This window comes from Crocuta crocuta, unplaced genomic scaffold, assembly GCF_008692635.1.
Source record: "Crocuta crocuta isolate KB4526 unplaced genomic scaffold, BGI_CrCroc_1.0 scaffold247, whole genome shotgun sequence".
In the NCBI taxonomy this organism is placed as follows: Eukaryota; Metazoa; Chordata; class Mammalia; order Carnivora; family Hyaenidae; genus Crocuta; species Crocuta crocuta.
The window spans coordinates 4,297,018-4,316,959 of NW_027531910.1; positions in this window are offsets into that span (position 1 = coordinate 4,297,018).

Genomic DNA, 19,942 nt, shown 5'->3' on the forward strand with positions numbered 1-19,942 from the left:
GCCCTTGCTGTTACTGAGTTTCTCATCTCCTCCTCACTCCTTTACTGGCTCTCACCATAATGGGATTTTACAAGTCTGTCTCCCCACTTGACTACAAGGTCTGTTAGGGCGATGGCTGTGTTTTATAAAAACATATAAAACATTTTCTCCCAGCATCCAGAACATTTCTGGAATATAATAGTAAGTGTTGGTTGAATGATTCTTGCTATTATGTTGTTTTGCTTATTTTTTTCTTACTGTATTTTATGTAGATTTGGATTCCCTAATTAAAAAAATGCTTGATTAGGCTTCATAAACTTTAATTTTCTCACTAATTTGGTACTTTTCTCATCTTCAATGGCTAGTTAGAAATATGGCTACTTTAATTTTGCATGGTAGAGGAGAAAACAATGTTGTTCTCACCAAATCAGTAAAGAGCATATGAGATTTGAAGGCAATTGGAACACTTACCTACTGAAGGGAAATTCTCAAACATATAGTTTGCAGTTGGATGACTATTTATTGAAGGTTCCATTTTGGAAGAAAAGGGGCTGGGTAAAACCTAGAATTAACATACATCTGAGCATGTACAGAAGGTACAGAAAAAAAATTGTGATCCACTTGGCAGAAAATCCCAATTACGTAAGTGATGGTACCAGGTGTCTTCTGCTCCCAACACTCTTCTCCCCCTACCCCTGCATCTCACGCCCAAATTGAGAGCTCAGTATGCGCATGATGGTGCCACCCCTAGGATCTCTGCTGGAGGTAGGACTTATTGGCTGTGAGTGTTCCTGAACACAGATTTCCTCTCTTTATGGACCAAAAATTCTGCCCCTGAAGATTTTCAGTGGTTCTCAGTGACAGATGGAAGTGACTTTGAGGGACATGAAAAAGTGTATAGCTCAATCTCGGAAAGGCAGTCCTCATACCAGCAAGAGTGGTGGTGAGAAGTCTGCTGTTGCGAAGGGAATTTCCATTTACAGGACTACAACAGCAAAGGATTCAGTCTTTATAAAAGTAGCCATATCCATAGCCATCTTCTGTTGCATTTCTCCAACACTCTTTATTCCCCCTTCCTTCCCCTCCCACCTGGGGATTCCAGATTACATGTTATTAGTAGTTAAATATGGCAATTCTACAACCACAACATTGGTATTTATGTAAAGAATTCACATGGCTACCTTTCTGCCTGAGTGGGGAATACAGACTGGTAATACTAAGACTAAAGATGATGACCTAACCCCTAGGAAAGCTATCCATTTGATAAATATTTACATAAGGTTATTTGCTTCATTCATTAATAATTGATTTTTCAAAATGATCCTGCCACGTTTGTTTCTATCTTCTTTTAACTTGCTGTCTCCTAGGGTCTAAAGATGATCAGGGTTGGTGATTTTTCACCTTCTGCCTCACTTGATTGAAGTAGTTCTTATGCATAATTTGCACTGCTACCTGCTTGATTGCTCTATTTACAACAAATATACTGTTTTTGTGCTTATATTTAACCTGAGTCTTCAGGACGCTATGACTCTAGCTTCAGTTTGTGAAAAGTAACCTTCATTATTTGTGGAGAATTTATAACATGCATGATTTCACATGGGGAATGTTTTTTGCGTCGTGTTTTCCCTCCTGGTAACAAGATGGCGTCCTTGATTTCTTGCATATTGATAGACTAGTTTCTGGTACTTGTTCCTGTCTGTGTGTGTTTAAGTCTGTGAATGCTAGCCAATAATATGGTACAATTCAGAAAACTGCAATCACATAGATATATAATTTCTTTCAAAATTCTGTTTTCTCCCCAAGGGCATCATAGTTGTTTTCACAAATCGAATAACACTAGGCCTTTAACAAGGTACAGTGAGAATTTTGAAAATATTTAGAGCATTTGCTTCCATGATGTGAAGCCTCCTCCCCCCTCCAAAAATGGTCTTAGACTATTCTTTAGTATAAACACACACACACACACACACACACACATTTAGAATAAAATGCAGGTGCTTCTTTTTTCAAACTAATATTCCTAGTATTAATACTTCAATTTTTCTATATCACCAGCTTTTGATTGTGAATTTTAACAATATTATTGACTTTTTAAATTAATTTTTTAATGTTTATTTATTCTTGAGAGAGAGAGAGAGAAAGCATGAGAAAGGGAGGGGCAGAGCAAGAGAGGGACACAGAATCCAAACCAGGCTCCAGGTCTGAGTTGTCAGTACAGAGCCCGATACGGGGCTTGAACCCATGAACCATGAGATCATGACCTGAGCTAAAGTCTGACGTTTAACAAACTGAGCCACCCAGGCATCCCTATTGACTTTTTAAACTATAAAAGTTGTGCATCTCTCAATGGAAAACACATAGAATATACCAAAAAGTATAAGGGAAACAAAATTTACATCATTCAGAGCAATGATTTTTTTTATATGTATGTGTGCATATTTGCAAATTTAGATATACTATGTAATTAAAATAATACTATATAGACAATTTTGCATTCTGTTTTTCTAAATCAACATTTCGTGGATTTTTAAAAATTTTTTCATATTCTCTGTGGAAATGATTTTAAATAGTTTGCATATTATTATTACTATGAAAATAGCATAGCTTATTTAATAAATGTCCTATAGCTAGACATTTAGGTTGTTTTTCCAACTCTTGATATCAGAGAATATTGTATATTATTTTCATACATACTTTTTTCTTTTTTAACATTTCTTCTACATTAGAAATAGAATTCTGGGTGAAGGGACAAACAGCTATTTACATTACTTTCATAATTTTATTAAACTATTTACTAAAAAAATGGAAGTCGATTTTATGCCTTATAATGTTTAGTGTACATTTGTATCTAGTTATTTAAAAAGGTAAGCTAGTAATTAGTTAGTTGTATTTATTTATATCGGAGTTTCTACTTAACGATTTTATTTTTCTGCATTGTTCTTACTCATTGGATTATAAGAACTCTTATTAAAGATTCCATTTTCACTTCTATTTTTCCAATTTAATTTTCATAATATATACATTTTACTTTGAGTATATTTGATACACAATGTTGTATTACTTTCAGGTGTACAACATAGTGATTCAAGTTCTCTGTATGTTATACTGTGCTCACAAGTGTAGTGACCATCTGTCATCATATATCACTATTATAATACCACTGAATATATTCTCTATGCTGTATCTTTTATTCCTATGGCTTCTTCATTCTGTAACTGGAAACCTGCATCTCCCACATCCCTTCATCTATTTTTCCCATACCCTCACTTCCTTCTGAAAACCATCAGTTAGTTCTCCACAATTATAGGTCTGATTCTGCTTTCAGCTTTTGTTTGTCAGTTTGCCTGTTTTTTCTTTGCTTTTTTAGTTTACATATATGAGTGTAATCACATGTTTGTCTTTCTCAGGCTGACTTATTTTACTTAGCATAGTATGCTCTAAGTCCATCCATGTTGCCAATGGCAAGATCACATTCTTTTTTATGGTTGTGTAATATTCCATTGTAGATATACAAAACATCTTCCTTACCAATTTGCCTATCAGTGGACGCTTAGATTGCTTCCAGATCTTGGCTACTATAAATAATGCTGCAATAAACATAAGTTACACATATCTTTTAAAATTAGTCAATGCTTCTTTTTAAATTGATTGCCTAGTTTACATGCTAGATGATGAGTAAACTAGATAGGTGAAGTACCTACTTTCACGGACTTCATACTTTATGAGTCAAAAGCAGAAAATATACAAATAATAAAATAAATAAATTAAATTGATATAGAAATAAAAGTATGTAATGGGGCCAATAATACTTGAATTAAGTTGTCCAGGAACACAGTAAGATGCTCTCTCAAATCGTCTTTATTCAGGTCCTGTACATTTTTTGTATATTTCTTCTTTGATATTTCTTAATTCTTATTTTTTTCTTAAACAGTTTGTGAAACACAAAAGGGTTAATATCAAAATCAGTATTTTCCTCTGTAAGACTTCCTACGTAAGCCTTAAATGTGCATTTAGCAGTGACAAATTTCATCAAAATTATGAAAAAGTGCAAGTTGTTTTCTGTTAGTTTATTGCAATTTATATTTGTTAAAAGTCTGTCAACAACTTGAAGTTCTAGCTTAATTTCAAGAGCAAAATGTAAAGACACAAATTATAAAACTACAACACAATATGCATCATGTGGTTTTGCTTCAGGAAAAGTCAGAATTGGGTGATATTTGGAATTAGTGAAGAAGTCTGAAGAGAATACTTAAATGTTCTCACTGCATGATAATGTAGGTACAGTTCTGGAGGGAGGCCATCTAAGAAGATTCTCTCATCTTTTCTCATGATCAGCAGCTTTGAGCAGTAACAGCACACCATTAAGGAGTAAGGATAGGATAGGAGGCCCCCAAGGATGGCATCTGGGAGTAACAAAATAGGGGGAAACGGGTTCTGGGCTCTGAGGAACAAAGAAAAGGAAGAAAGTACCTAAAGGAAGTAAATGGATATTCAGTTGACTTCTTTTTCCAACCCAACAAGGATATCCCCTCACATAGGGGATTCATTTAGAAAATGAACCTACAGAAGATTCTCCAGATCACTTTGCAGGATAAAAAATAGAAAGGTTGTTTGAAGATTTTCAGGTACACAAACAATACATTATATTTTTGATACCATATAAGGCCTTGATTAAGATCTAGAATCAATTAGAAGACAGAAGTAAGCGTATAATTAATCTTGGTGTCTAATTCAATTTTTATAATGATTAGTGCAATGTTAATAATTTTGTCACAAATGAAAAAAGTTTAGCTCATCTGAAGTTTCACTCTTCCACAGGTTATGTATCATGGAAAGAGAAAAGCAAGAATAGTATGAACTAAAGTAATAAGTCATAACTATTACGTACAGTTATGACAAAAAGAGCCCCAGGAGAGGTTGTCAGTAGAGAACTGGGGAAGACAATCTGAGCAAAATAATGTACTCCTCCATACCCAGGGATGAAGTCACTGTGATTCAAACACAGCAAAACCAGATGATGACAAAATCAGTCTTATCAATCACACGATCACTTGTTTTTCTGAGCGTAGGGAGAGGAATTCAAGTCACATGGCCTGATTGTTCTTCTCAACAGATTTACCACCTTCATGTGTGTTGTGCTCCCCTCTTATCATTCAGGAGGTAGGAGCAACAGGGAATGTTCCTCTCTTTCCAGAGTTTCAAAACCTGTTTTTATGGGCTTTTAAATAAAGCATCTTTATTTTGGGAGATGATACTCACAGATAAAGACCTCAAAACAAACTTTAGCTAAAGAATTACCACTGACATATGACATCCCTTACTGAAATTTTCCTACAAGTTATCTTTAATAGCTTATTATGATTTTCTTTTACCATTTCAAAACAAAAATGTTGTGCTAAACTGCATTATGTTCATGTTTATATATGTATAGATACTAACTTCATATTTTATGATTTGGATCTTAAACAGCTTAAACCTATTGTCTTCGTGCAATGGCAGAGATAGTAAGCATTTAATAAATAATAAATTAATCTATTCAGCATTTTACAATGATTATGATAATGACAATGACAACAATAGTGATTTCTATTCACAAATCTTCCAGTCATCAAACTAGGAGTGACTGGTACTGTACTAAGTACAAGATGTTAGAATCCTCTAACAATCTGACTTGGAAAGCACCATAAATAAGACTTAGAGATTAGAAAAACTACAGAAGAGCCATGCTATTAATTATAGTGTTTAGAAAGGCCTCTGTCCTCAATCAGTACGTGATCCTTCCATCACAAGTCTGTTTTTTAACCACAGAGTATTATGCATACCTTGGTGCTACTCATTGTTTTTGAGGCTCTCTGGGACCATCAGTTCACACCTTGTTTCCTAAGACATCAAAGATTTCAAAAACGATCACTGCAGATGCAGGCCTGGATACAGTTTTCTGTTCGTTGTGGGGAGGCAATACTGGACCTATCTCCTCCAAGGAACCAGACAACTGGCATTTGGCATTAGGAAACCACGGAGTACTAGAACATAGGATTATGATGTTTAAAATTTATTTTTAATGTTTTATAATTTTTTAAATGTTAGAATGTTTTTAAAGAGGTCACTTAAGAAACTCCCTGAAATTTTCTGAATCTACAAAGCTGACAGTGAGGGCAAGGCTTTTCTACACAGTTACATGAAGGATCTAGCAGAGGCACCCAGTCAACTCACTTAGCCATATTCTCTGGAGCAGAGGCAGCATTATTTGGGAGGAAGGGGGCACCTTTTTCTTGGCACTAAGGCGTTGTCTGCACTCCTAGACACCTTCACTAAGACAGCTCCTTTCCAAATATAAAGGCAATGCATTAAGCTCATGGTGGGTTTGGCTGTGGGCATCTAGCATGAAGTAATTATAGCAAAACCTGCAGAAATGTAGGGAAGCCAGTAGAACATTCATAAATGGTATAGGCTTCAGAGTCCCCATGCTCCTGCTCTTGATTTCATTTGCAGAGGAAAATTTAAAGGACAAAAATGTTTTAAAATACTTGGCATTCTTTTGCCCCATTGTTTTAAAACTGTTGTACTTAAGTACCTCTCAAAACATCCAGTTAAGTGCTAACCATCAGAATGAATCAGAGCGTGCAAGTTTGAGGCAGCACAACCTCAAAGTAAGAGAAGTTTCATCTGTAAGTAAAATGACATAGGACTTACTAACACCCCTGGAAACCCTCAGGTAAAAAAGTTACAAAGTAGCCCAGCAAATCTCCAGGTTTATGGATGTTAATGAAAATAGTATACAAGTAATTTAAATAAGAGACCTGTTTGGGCTCTTATTACATATTTAAAATGTTCTTGGAGAATATCTACTTCAGAAATGACAGAGTAGATAGACAATATATATGAAAAGTGTTTTTCTGACATTAGGTAACAGGAAGGGAGGCAAAGGAGGTAAGCTCTACAACTTTACCTGCTTATTGTGTTGAAGCAATTGTCTGGCCACAGAGAAGAGAGGGTGAACCCAACAGAAACTAACAGTTTTGCTGAGTTGAGGAAGTTGAAAGTCAGGGAAGCCAAGGAAACTAGCACTTGGGAGGCAGAGGATCAGAGAGGGAAGAGTTGCAGAAAGGAAGAGAGTTCTGGAGATCTGAAGTAGAGATCCCTCCAACCTTTGGAAAATAATAATCATTGCCTGTATGGAAGGAACTATTCGAGGCTAGATAAAGAATCCTGAAAAGTAGTAGTCCCAAAACAAATAAGTGTACTAGCAATAGTTTAAGCTCTCACTATCAACGGGAAAAGACTTTGTAGTATACAGAGCACTGAGAAGAGTCCCTAAAAAAGATATCACCTTAGGAGTGACATTATATTAGTCCTAGAGTAAAGGACACTCTGGTCCCTCTTTAAAAAAGCTTAGCCTAGCCTTGAAAGGAGTAAACTGAGTCTACATAATTAACCTGTATGCCAGACAAATTCAACCTTAGGTAAGGAGAATCCCACAGAAACCAGAAAACACATGTAAAATTCACAATGTCTGCAATCCAGTAAAAAGTCGTCAAGAAAAAGGAAAAACAGAATACAATGCAATCAATAGAAACAGACCCCATATGACAGAAATGACATTAAAATAGCTATTATAAATATACTGCATGTATTCAAGAAAGAGAAAAACATGAAAATGATATATAACAAAAATTAGATTCTATGAAGAAAAATACAGTATGTAATATGAAAAGGGTAGTGGATGGCATAGCAACAAATTAGATTAGATTAGCTCAGAAGAAAAGATCAGTGGAGTTGAAAATGTACTAATATAAACCATCTAAAATAACACCCACAGAGTAAATAAAAGACTGAAATAAGTAAACAGAACATCAGTGATCTGTGAAACAGCATCAAAAAATCTCGTATTTTGGAGACCAGAAAGAAGAGAGACACAACAACAACAACAACAACAAAACATTTGCAGAAACAACAGCCAAGCATTTTCTCTATGTCAGAGTAAATACAAATCCACAGAACAAAGCAGTTCAAGTACACACCCCAATAAAAGATAAGGCACACTGTAACTAAATTGACCAAACCAGATGATATGTTAGAAACATTGTTAAAACAGCCAGAGAACAAAGAGAATTTATGTACAGAGAAACAAAAATTAAAATTATAGCCCACTTATCAGCAACTTTGCAAGATTCAAAAAGAAAAACACAAAAAACAACTATAGCAGTGTGTTTAAGTATTGTAAAACACTAAACCCAAACAAAACACTTGCCACCATAAACTACTATACCCAGCACACATACCTTTTAAGATAAAAGCAAAATAAAAACTCTGCAAATGAGGAGCTGAGAGAATTTATTGCCACCAGACCAGTACTCCAAGAGCTGTTCAAGTTAGTTCTTCAGGCAGAAATAACATGATACTAGATGGAAATTTAGATCTCCTCACAAAAATGAATAGCCATATAAATGGCTAGTATTTCCATGAATGGAAAAGATCTATTTTCTTATTTTTAATCTTTAAAAAATGCTTGACTGTTCAAAACAAAAACAAAAACAGTAAATTATGGAGGGAGGGTACTAACAACTTCCAGGGAGAGCTGGCTTGGTCTATGACTAAGCAGTAAATAAACTAATACTTAGTTAAAAACACCCTAATGAAGCTTTATTTTTTAACTTTTTTTTAATGTTTGTTTATTTCTGAGAGAGAGAGAGAGAGAGAGAGAGAGCGTGAAGATCTGAAGTAAGCCCTGATCTGACAGCAGAGAGTCTGATGTGGGGCTTGAACTCATGAACCACAAGATCATCACCTGAGCCAATGTCAGATACTTAACTGAGCCACCCAGGTGCTCCAAACAGTCCAGATGAGATATAGAGCAAATCTACATAAACCAAAACAGAACAGACCCAGAAAGGCCAACCATATTAAAGGGTGGACTTAATGTGACACTTTCCGGTGCGCATTTACTACCTCCTCATTACCATATTAGGTTCACTGTGCAAGAAATGATACAAAGATAACATAATTTTGGTTCCAACGTGTTTAATATTAATAATGGCATTAGTTTTTAAAAACTGAGTCATGATTTATAAAGTTTACAAAGATCTAGGTGTATGTTTCAGTCTTGATTACTGAGCCACATATTAAAAAGAGCTACCTCATTTTTCACAAAAATATATCAGAATTTTATACCAGGGTGCGAATGGGATATACCTTTAGAGTTAAGAGGTAAGATGTTCAGTGAGCATATTTTCTATTTCCAAAACTAACAAAGGAGGAAAAGAACCTTCAATGCATAGGGAGAAATTAAAATAAGCAGTTGGATAATTCAAACTGTGATTAACTGAGAGGCTTATATCCTTAGAAACATAAGAAACTGCATTAAACTCCTATAGATATCACCATGAACCTGTAATTACATTGGTGCATTTTTACTTTCTTTGGGGATCATCACAGCATGAATGAAACAAGGAGTAGAGTAGAAAATACAGTATTCATTACATTATTCAGAATGGCTACCCATACAGTAAACAAGCTGATGATCAGAAAGCTGTTCAGATAAGAACGTTTCCCATTTATAATTATGTGGTCTTAGAATATTATGAAAGTGCATTGACAGACTTAGGCATCAAGAGTATTTGGGAGAGCAAAAATCCTCTTAATAAAATTTAGACAAAAAGAAAAGAAAAGCAGAAAAACCTTATACCCAGGATTTTAGCCCTTGACTTTACATTTCTGTTTCATTATGAAAACAATCTTGGAGCTAATCATATCAAAATCTTCTAAGACTTTCTACCATCAAAGGTATTTACATAAAATAATAAAAATATAAAACACTAACACTGTATTCCAGGCCAAAACAATATGCAATTCTAATCTTCCTGGCTTTAAAAATAATTCTTAATAAAGGTCAGGCACATGGTTTTCAGTACACTTTCCACGGTACTACTTTAGAAAAAAAAAAAAACAAATAGCAAAATAATGACAGGCTTTGGGGAAATAGCAAGAAATTTTATTTAAATATCAACTGGTATGATACAAACATAAAAATGTAGCTCAAATTCTCCCTAACAAATTTAATTACCTCTGTTAACCCCACTAACCTTCCCAGTGCAGATTAGAGTTATTTTTATTTTAAGTGAGATACAGAGAAGTTAAGCAGTTTTCCTAGAGAAACCCAAAAGCCATAAGCATAGTTATCAATTAATCAGTAGTTATGATCTCTGTGTATGTATCTTTAAGAATATATAGTCATATATACTAAACTGTATAAATATATGAGTATATATGAGTGTGTACATACAAATATATGTACATATATATGTTATATATATAAACACACATATATACACATGTAGCCCAAGAAGAACTGCAATGTAATTAATCACAATTATTAAAATTGGGAAGCCTGGAATAGAATGGCATCTCAACTAACTTTTTAATCAAAACCAGAAGAGAAAATGCATCATAAGTTATAGCAATATATGTGTGAAATCCCTAGCGCTGTAAACACAAATCCAAGATGTACAGATGCTGGACATGTGTTTGGAATACAGTACTGGGTATTTGAACAGTGACTATAAAGTCAATAAACAAAAGCCAATTATATTTCTATATATTATTAGGAAATAAATGGAAAATGAAATTCAGGAAAAAATATATTTATAACAGAAGGAAAAACTTAAAAATTTTTGAGAATAATTTTAACCAAGGCTATCTAATATGCCTGCACTTAAAACAATGACACTTTGCTTAAATTAATGAAGATTTGATAAAATGAAAAAGATCAAGTTTATATGTTAGAAGACTCAAGACTGTTAAATTGACAACTATTGCCAAAAGAAGCTATAGTTTCAGTGTAATCCCCAGTCATAATCACATATATTTTAAAAATAGAAATTTGTAAGCTATTTCTTTTTTAAATTTTGTTTTTAAGTTTTAATTTATTTATTCTTGAGAGAGAGATAGAGAGAGCAGGGGAGGGGCAGAGAGAAAAGGACAAAGAGAGAATCCCAAGCAGGGTCCACATTGTCAATGCAGAGCCCAATGAGGGGCTCGAACTCACAAACCGTGAGATCATGACCTGAGCTTGAAACCAAGAGTTGGGCACTTTAACTGACTGAACCACCCAGGCGTCTTGCAATATATTTCTAAAATATAAATGGAATTGCAAAAATTTTCTAATAGGCAAAACAGTCTTGAAATGGAGACAAATAATAAATTGGAAGAGAAATATACCAGACTTTAAGGTTTAATATAAAGCTAAAGACAGTATGAGATTGACATACAGATAAGCAAATATTAAGAAATAGAGGGTCAATTCCTCTACTCAATAGGATATAGAGAGTATTTGCAACAAATTATGCTGGATATCAATTTTTTTAAAAAAAGAACTTTGACATTTACCTCACATCACACAGAAATATTAACTTAAGTGAATCATGCCCTAAAATGAAGGCTAAAGCTATAAAGCTTCTAGAAGAAAACAGTGGAAATACCTTTGCAGCATGCAAACAGACAAGCATTTCTTAGTTTACAAAAAAGAGTAAATTTAAAAGAAACAAAAAGTGAAAATAGATTTCATGAAAAACAAACCTTTTTTTTTTTAAATCAAGAAACTGCTAAGAAGCATACATTGGTAAATCACATCATAAGAAAACGTTGCAAACCTTGGTTTGCAAGCATAATTTGTCTGGAAACATGCTTGTAATCCAAAGCATTTGTGTATCAAGACGAATTTCAAGAACCATGGGCTCAGTTATGATCACGCGACATTTGGCATCACATCATACTACTTGTACTGCAAGACAGCGCTCATTTATCAAGGTAAAATTTACTAGAAATATTTGGTCATCCTGTGGAACACTCATAGAACAAGTTACTCACAATCCAACATTTTACTGTATTTGCAAACATATGTAACAAAAGACTAGTATCCAAAATATATAAATTTCTAAAACTAAAACACACACCTCACAAGGAAGACTTAAGGACAGCCTATAAGCAAATGAGAAAGTATGAAGCATCATTAATCATAAAGAAAATGCAAAATAAGACCACTGGAAAGGCTAATGCTAATAAACTGTTAATATCAGATATTCATATATTATATATATGAAAAACTGCAACCCTCTAAAACACTGGAGTTTGAAGTGTAAAATCTTAAAACTACTCTGGAGAGCTGTGTATCAGTTATATCTAATATTAAACATACAGCTACTTTATGAGCCAGTAGTTCTTCTAAGGGGGAAAAATTCCTAAAGAGCAATACGCCTGAAGTAGTTGCCTAGGAGAAATAAAAGTGTACGTCCAAAAATAGCTTATGTAAGCCTATTAAATGCAGCTTTATTCAGTAGTCAAAAGTTGGAAACAACCTGAATATCTATCAGCAGGGTATATAAATCCAGGTATATAGGTCTCCCCTGCTTTTTTAATGTTTGCCTTATGCCACTTTTACCAGGGACCTACATTAGTACCTGCCTTTGCTAACTGGATGAAATCCAAGGAGGATTTTTGCTTTTATGAAAAAAAGTGAAAAGCAAAAACAGCGTTCAACATTTGTTTTTCAGGGAGTCACTATAGAGGCAGCATGTGCTCCCGGCAATGTGAGTAGCAAGATCTACACTCAGCATGTGAGCATCAAGCCCCCATAGCTTTGACATGCGTGAGCATTAGTACTTTTATCTTGATTTTGTGCATCTGTTAGCAAGATAATGTCCTAAGGAATCAGAAAAGCCTGAGAGAGGTTATTTTTGTGGCCTGGCAACACTGGAAAATTTTTCCATAAATAGTAATAATTATTATGGGGCACCCGGGTGGCGCAGTCAGTTAAGTATCTGACTTTGGTTCAGGTCATTGTTTCATGATTCGTGAGTTTGAGCCCAGTGTCAGGCTGTCTGCTGTCAGCCCAGAGCTTGCTTCAGATCCTGTCTTCCTCTATCTCTCTGCCCCTCCCCTCTGAAAAAGAAACATTAAAATAATAATAATAATGGTTATTGCTTCTTTGCCTTACACCATTTACACTTATGAATGGTTTCACAGAAATGCTTTACTTCTGAATAATGGCGGAAATCAGTATTCATATGATGATGCACCAGTTAACAATCAAAAGGAATTTATTGCTGATACATGTAACAAGATGGAAATCTCACAGACACTATGCTGAGCTCAAGAAACTGAGCACATATTGATACTTACTGTATGATTCTCTTTATAGGAATTTCTAGAACAGCAATACTAAATTTTAGTGCAAAAAGAACAATGGTTGCCTCAACCAGGTGAAAATTGTTTGATAAGGGGTAAGGGAAGATAAGGGAAATGCTCCTTATCTTTACAAAGATGTGGTTCACCTGGGTCTATATATTTGTCAAAACTCCTATAACTCAAAACTTAAGATTTCTGTACTATAAGGCCCAGGGCAGGCCACCCCTAAAAGTACCACAGCAATATATCGATTATTTTGAACTGAAGATACTTGGAAAACAAGTGGTACAGAGACCCTCAGACCCTCCCCTGTCTCCCTGAAATCAGGAAACAAATCTCCCCTATAAAAAATATGCCTGCCTATTCTGAGAAGTCAAAAACACATCTTCGTCACCAGAAATAGGAACTTTAAAGTCGAGAAAACTATAGAAATAAACCTTGCTCTCTTTTTACTAATCTACTACCTCAGCCCAAATTCCACTTAGAATGCTTTACTAATTAATGCCCCCAAACATGTTTTCCTTCTCCTAAAAATTCATCACAAATCTACCATCTCTGTCTAAAATATATAGCAACTGCCTGCCTAGGTCATTTCTTTGGAGTCTCAATTTCATTTCTGAGCCCTTGTGCGCAAATAAAACTTTGGTTTTCTTCTCTTGTTAATCCATCTCATGTCTTCCAGCTGTAAGAACTTGAGGGCAGAGAAAGAATTCTCCCAACGCTACTTTAATAAAGTATACAAATTTATCTCAAAAAAGAATTATGAATAGAAAAAAGAATATAATAATAAAAATAGAAACTCTCTCTCTGTATATTTTACATAGAAATTCTATATATAAAATAGAAATTCTATATATAAAATAGAAATAATCAAATTAATATACACTTGTGAATGATCAAAATGTGCCCGAACATTATCTCCACCATCCTTCTTAAATAACTGCTAAAGAAATTATCACTAACAGTTAGATATGCATCTTTCCAAGACCTTTTTTTCCCCAATTTTCTATGCACATGTATAAAAATAATTTACTGAAAATGACATCATATTGCACATATTTTTTCAGCTGGTATCTTTTACCTGGGTCAGGAAGCGGTAGGGCTGGGATTTGCTAAGCATCAGGGTGGCTCAGAGGGCAGCTGAATCAGCAGCGAGTAGCAGGTGCTGCAGGAGAGACGACTCTGCTTAGAGAAAGCCGCATCTTCTCGATCTTGGGAGAAACCACTCTTCCCAGAGGCCTCACATCGCAAGATGGTGAGATCTCGGGAATTCAGCGGAGTTTGGCCGACGAGCCCTGGGATCATTTAATTAAAAAAAATTTTTTTAATTTTTTCCCAAAGGCTTATTCTTTTAGATAGCTGAGAACTACTGCATAACATACATATTCCATAATTTATTTGACTCTTCTTTTACTAGATGCTTAAGTTGTCTTCAGTAGTCACTGCATAAACAATTCCCATTAACCATTTTCCACAAATTCTTAACTGTGTTATACTAAGTCATAAGTATGCATATTTAAAATTGTGAGGCCTGTTGGTTATTGTCCACCAGTTTTCACACCCACCAAAAGAATTGGAGTATATTCTTTCTCATGTAGTCATCATATTTAGTATTTTCAGTACAACCTATGTACTTATCAGTGGGAAAAAAAATGATAAAGAAAAGATACCTGGAATAGGTTGGAAGGGGAACCTGTTTTAAACTCCTACCTAATCTCTTATTGCATTTACTTCGGTGAGAGAAAGAAAATAAAAAAACAGCTTGGCCCTAACAAAATAATTGTCTGAGTTTCAATGCTTACAGGATGGTCCCTTTTTTAAAAGGTGTATGAAGATTCATTTTTTGAAAAAACATGCCAACAATTCTCTCAAGGATATATGCTACTTCTTCTGTGTTACACATTTCATAATTCTTCCCAACTCAGTGTGTTTCAGTAAAATTTACACAAACTGCCCCTGATATCAGTAATTATGCATTAAAAAAGAGATTGCAGTCAATTTCTACTGGTTGGAAACCGTTTGTATTTATAACATATTTTCCTATTTTCCCACATAACCAGTTATTTATTAGGGATGTGTGAATGGTAACTTCTTCAGTTGATTTGTTCCTTTTAATTATGTATAAATAATTTAGCTTGCAGGCTTCCAAACAGACACAGCCAGTCCTCTCTTACCATGTATTCAATTTACATAATAGCTAAAGCTATAAACTTTGCACTGATCCTCTTAAAATTTTTTTATTTACAATGTAGTATTTTTAGCTTATCAGCTAAGGAAGGATTTCAAAATATTACATCAGAACATTTCATACAGTGCCTTCCATAGTGTTTCTTCTTCCTGATTCCTTCATATCATATGACATGTCCCCCACCCCCACCATCTCTATGGACTTTTCCAAGATTCATTGGTATTAGGATATGTGGATTTTGAATCCTACTTCTCTGAACCCTGTATTTTCCCTTTCACTGTGTGTGGCCATTACTCAAGTTTCAAGAGGTCTGTACTTTTTTTATATGTAATATTTCCTTTAAGGGGAATGTATTTACAACTTCAAAATATCACTTTCCTGGGGCGTATTTCAAATATATACTTGCCAGGTTTTCCACTTTAAAATACAGTAGAAGATATCCAGCCACGGGGCGCCTGGGTGGCTTAGTCGGTTAAGCGTCCGACTTTCGCATAGGTCATGATCTTGCGGTTCGTGGGTTCGAGCCCCTCGTCGGGCTCTGTGCTAACTGCCACCTCAGAGCCTGGAGCCTATTTCAGAGTCTGTATCTCCCTCTCTCTCTCTGACCCTCCCCTGCTCACGCTGTCTCTCTCTCTCTCTCTCCTAGAAATAAATAAAACATTAAAAAAAAAATAAAACATCTTTAAAAAAAAGATATCCAGCCACCTATAGGTAATTCCTTTTTTTAATTTTTTTTTTTTTTAATTTTTGAGAGAGAGAAAGAGACAGAGAAAGAGAGAGAGAGAGAGAGAAAGCATGAGCTGGATAGGGGCAGAAAGAGGGAGGCAGAGAATCCAAATCAGACTCGACGCTGTCAGTACAGGGCCAGACGTGAGGCTTGAACTCACAAACAGTGAGATCATGACCTGAGGCTAAGTTAGATGCTTAACTGACTGAGCCACCAGGTGCCCCATCATCCTTTTCAATATCCACCTCCAAAAAACTCACCCAAATTTGGATATAACATTTTCCTCAATCAACTTCACTTAGTTCCTTTTTGTTTTCTGTGAATAGCACAGCATTTCATATCTTTATGATAACCTCTGCAACTTTCTTTCCTTTCACTCTTTCTGCCATTACTCTGCCATAGCAGAGTCTGTCCACCCAAGCCCCACTGTGGACAGCCTTGTTTTCACCCATACATTCTCCATGAAAGCCTTCCATGACTGATCCCCACTTCTCTTAACTCTGATAGGTTCTTCCTGACCTACTACATCATCCGGTTCCTATAGCCATTGAAGCGCCTGAGTGCAGTTTCTGAGAATCCAAGTTCACTTCATTTACTTTCAGGGCTGTTTTGACTGCCAGCCTCTCAGTGAAAGCCAAGGAGGCTACGAGCACCTTGCTCATTTTCAATGGTCATATTATTAGCCTCTCAGGCTAGTGATCCTAAACCCTAGAAAGAAGTATATCATGTTGTGTTTACCTGCCATCTTCCAACAAGCAGAATTACCAATGCTGCTTTCATTGCAGTGATTTGTCTGCTTGAACTTAATTCCTAAATGACTATTTCTCAAAACACTCTTGGGCACCTGGGTGACTCAGCTGGTTGAGCATCCGACCTCAGCTCAAGTCATGATCTTGCGCTTCCTGAGTTCAAGCCCCACATCAGGCTTGCTTGCAGAGCCTGTTTCAGGTCCTCTGTCCCTTGCTCTCTGCCCCTGCCCCACCTGCACTCAAAAAAATTAATTAAAAAACATTAGGAAAAAACACTCTTAAGAGTCTGAATATACAAATGGACATTGATCAGATAACACACATGACAAGAGAACTCTGACCCAAAACCTTTGCAAGGTACCAGTGCAGAAAGCCAACCCACAGCCTCCTCTGCAGCCATTGGCTAAGAACACACAGGAGTTGTTCAGTGGCTGCCAACTTCCCTACTCTTTTGCCCCTGCTTTTGACTCAGGAAGAAGGAGAGAAAGGCAAATATTCTAGCCCTTCACATAGGACGCACCGCCTCTAGTCAGCCGACGTCCAGCTTCCCGATGCCAATGTCCTCCAACCAGAACACACCTGAAGCCTCTTCTGCCCTCTTGACTGCAAAGCTTCTTCACTTCCCCCACTGCCTGTCATGGAGTCTCTGCCAAACACAAGTCAGGAGGACTGACTCCTGTGCTATAGTAAGCTTCAAATAAACAGCTTCTGTTTGTTCTCATTTGGGTGGTCTTTGTTTCCACACTCTTAAATAATTTGGTTTGACCTTGTCTCAAGCATAATTGAAATCACTTGCAAGTGATGGAGTCTTCATCTGTATGTACCTCATGTCGAGAAAGTTTGAATTGTTGAAGTTATCAGTGTTTCTCTGTTGCTAGGGATGTGTGCTGGCTGTTAGGATGCTGCCTTGCATCTCTTGACCACCACACTGTGTATAAAGGAATCATTATTATGAATGCAACTGTATTTGGAGGCCGTGAGTATTACATATGGAAAAATTACTAAGCCTGAATGTAGTACTTTAGATTAGGAAGGGCCAAAAAGACACAGCTGCCCAGATCACTACCAGGAAGTTTAACAACATCATCTCATTATCAGTCCTTGTCTTTAAAGGTTTCCGGAATTTTCCAGGTGCCAAGGCTGGAAACACACACTTTTTCCTTCTAAATGTTCAATTCTGAAACCACAGAACCACTCCAGGCCTGGGGAAAGCTGCAATCAATACCCTTTTTAATCTGCACTTTCAGTGAACACAATTTAGCAAGGGTACACAAGTAAAGCATTTTCTGATCCGAAAACAATAGGAACACAGAGCTATAATGCTGTATCTATGTCTCCGCTGATATCCTGAAAGAGCAATTTAATTTTGCAGCCAGCCATGTGTAATTCGAGTGTGACACATTAACAAATGGATGGCTGGTCCATCTTCCTGGCTTCCTGTCAGGATCTGGCTCTCTTGATGCCTTTGGGCATGTCAGTGGGAGCTTCAGCCCATTCAGAGCTGCATCTGAAGGAATTAGGGGACATAAATGTGAACTGATGAGGACAGCGGCTGTGAGGCAGGAAAATTAACAGTCTCATAGAAAACAATATGCAATGTAGTAACAAATCAGGGGAAATTGACATTTTACTTAGTTCCTCAGAACTATTTTAAATATAATATAGAGAATTTAAATTATTGTTGAGTTTATTGAACCTATTTAACATCTGCCAGAATTTAAAAATAAGTAAATCAAATGGAATGCTAAACTGTAATTGGATTTCTATTGTATGTCTTCTGTATAACATTGGGTTGCCCTGGGAATATTAGACCTGATGTAATTAACCTGAGCTTGTCCTAAGTGCCTTCCAGAGAGAAGCTGGAGGGAGAGTGGAGAAAATGTATCAGGAAGGTTGATTAGGATATACGCTGGCACATAAATTCTCCTCGAAGTAAAAATCCATTTTAACTGGGATTCCAAGCAAATTATGACTCTTCATACTGGCTTTACAATTCTCTCCCAACCTCACCCTGACCACTTGCAAATAGCAATAATTCAGCAGGGATTTCTTGAGTTGAAAGAGAGGAAACAGAGATGAGGACCCAGACTACCAGACAACCTACCCTTGGTTACAGTGGCCAAGGGTTATTGCTAGAGTCATCTATTTTTATTAGAATCACATGTTATTAGGGGCACCTGTGTAGCTTAGTCAGCTAAGCGCCCAACTCTTGGTTTATGCTCAGGTCATGATCTCACAGTTCGTGAGTTCGACTCCCAAGTTGGGCTCCTCACTGTTGGTGCAGAGCCTGCTTGGGATCTTCTCTCTCCTTCTCCCTCTCTGTCCCTCCCCTGCTTATACTCTCTCTTAAAATAAATAAATAAACTTAAAAAAAAACCCACAAAGAACGACGTGTTTATAATCTACCGGGTATTTTTTATGATGTGCACAGGAAACTGAATGCAATTCTTTCTGTAGGTTGCTGGCCTATCATTTCTAACAAATTTTTAAAATAGTTTTTAGGTATTTTAGGAGGAGCTCTTCAGATATTGCTAAACACATATATTGAAAGCAGCTACAACTTTACTTCATTATTTGTGAGGATTTGCTGACTAGAATTATGTGAAACCAAACTTTTTACAGAGTTGTTTCCTGGAGAAATTTCTCTCCTTTTGAATATGCTGTAAATGACAACTGATCATGCATTAAATTCTAATTGCCAGCACCCTGTTTTAGTCATCATTGAGTTTTTGGTGTATAGGATAGTTTCTGACATATGACAGAGCCTCAAAAAATATTAAATTAATGAACTTCACTGAAAGCAATACAAAATAATTGAATATATGAACTTTAGCATAAATCTTTTAAAAATTACGTCTCAAAAATGTCTAACATGTAGTGGTTACTTAAAATAGTAAGTGAATGCATAAGTAGATTAAATTTTATCATGTATGTATAATATATGAACATTTGAGTAAAGGTGAAATAGATTCAGGTTTGAAATTTTCTGATGACATAAAATGACCATATACTTCTCATTTCTATTTGAGGACCTCAGAATGAAGAATCTTCTAAGGACCACAAATAAATTAGTCCTTTGACAATTAAACTAAACTGTCAATTTAGTTGGAAAGGTTG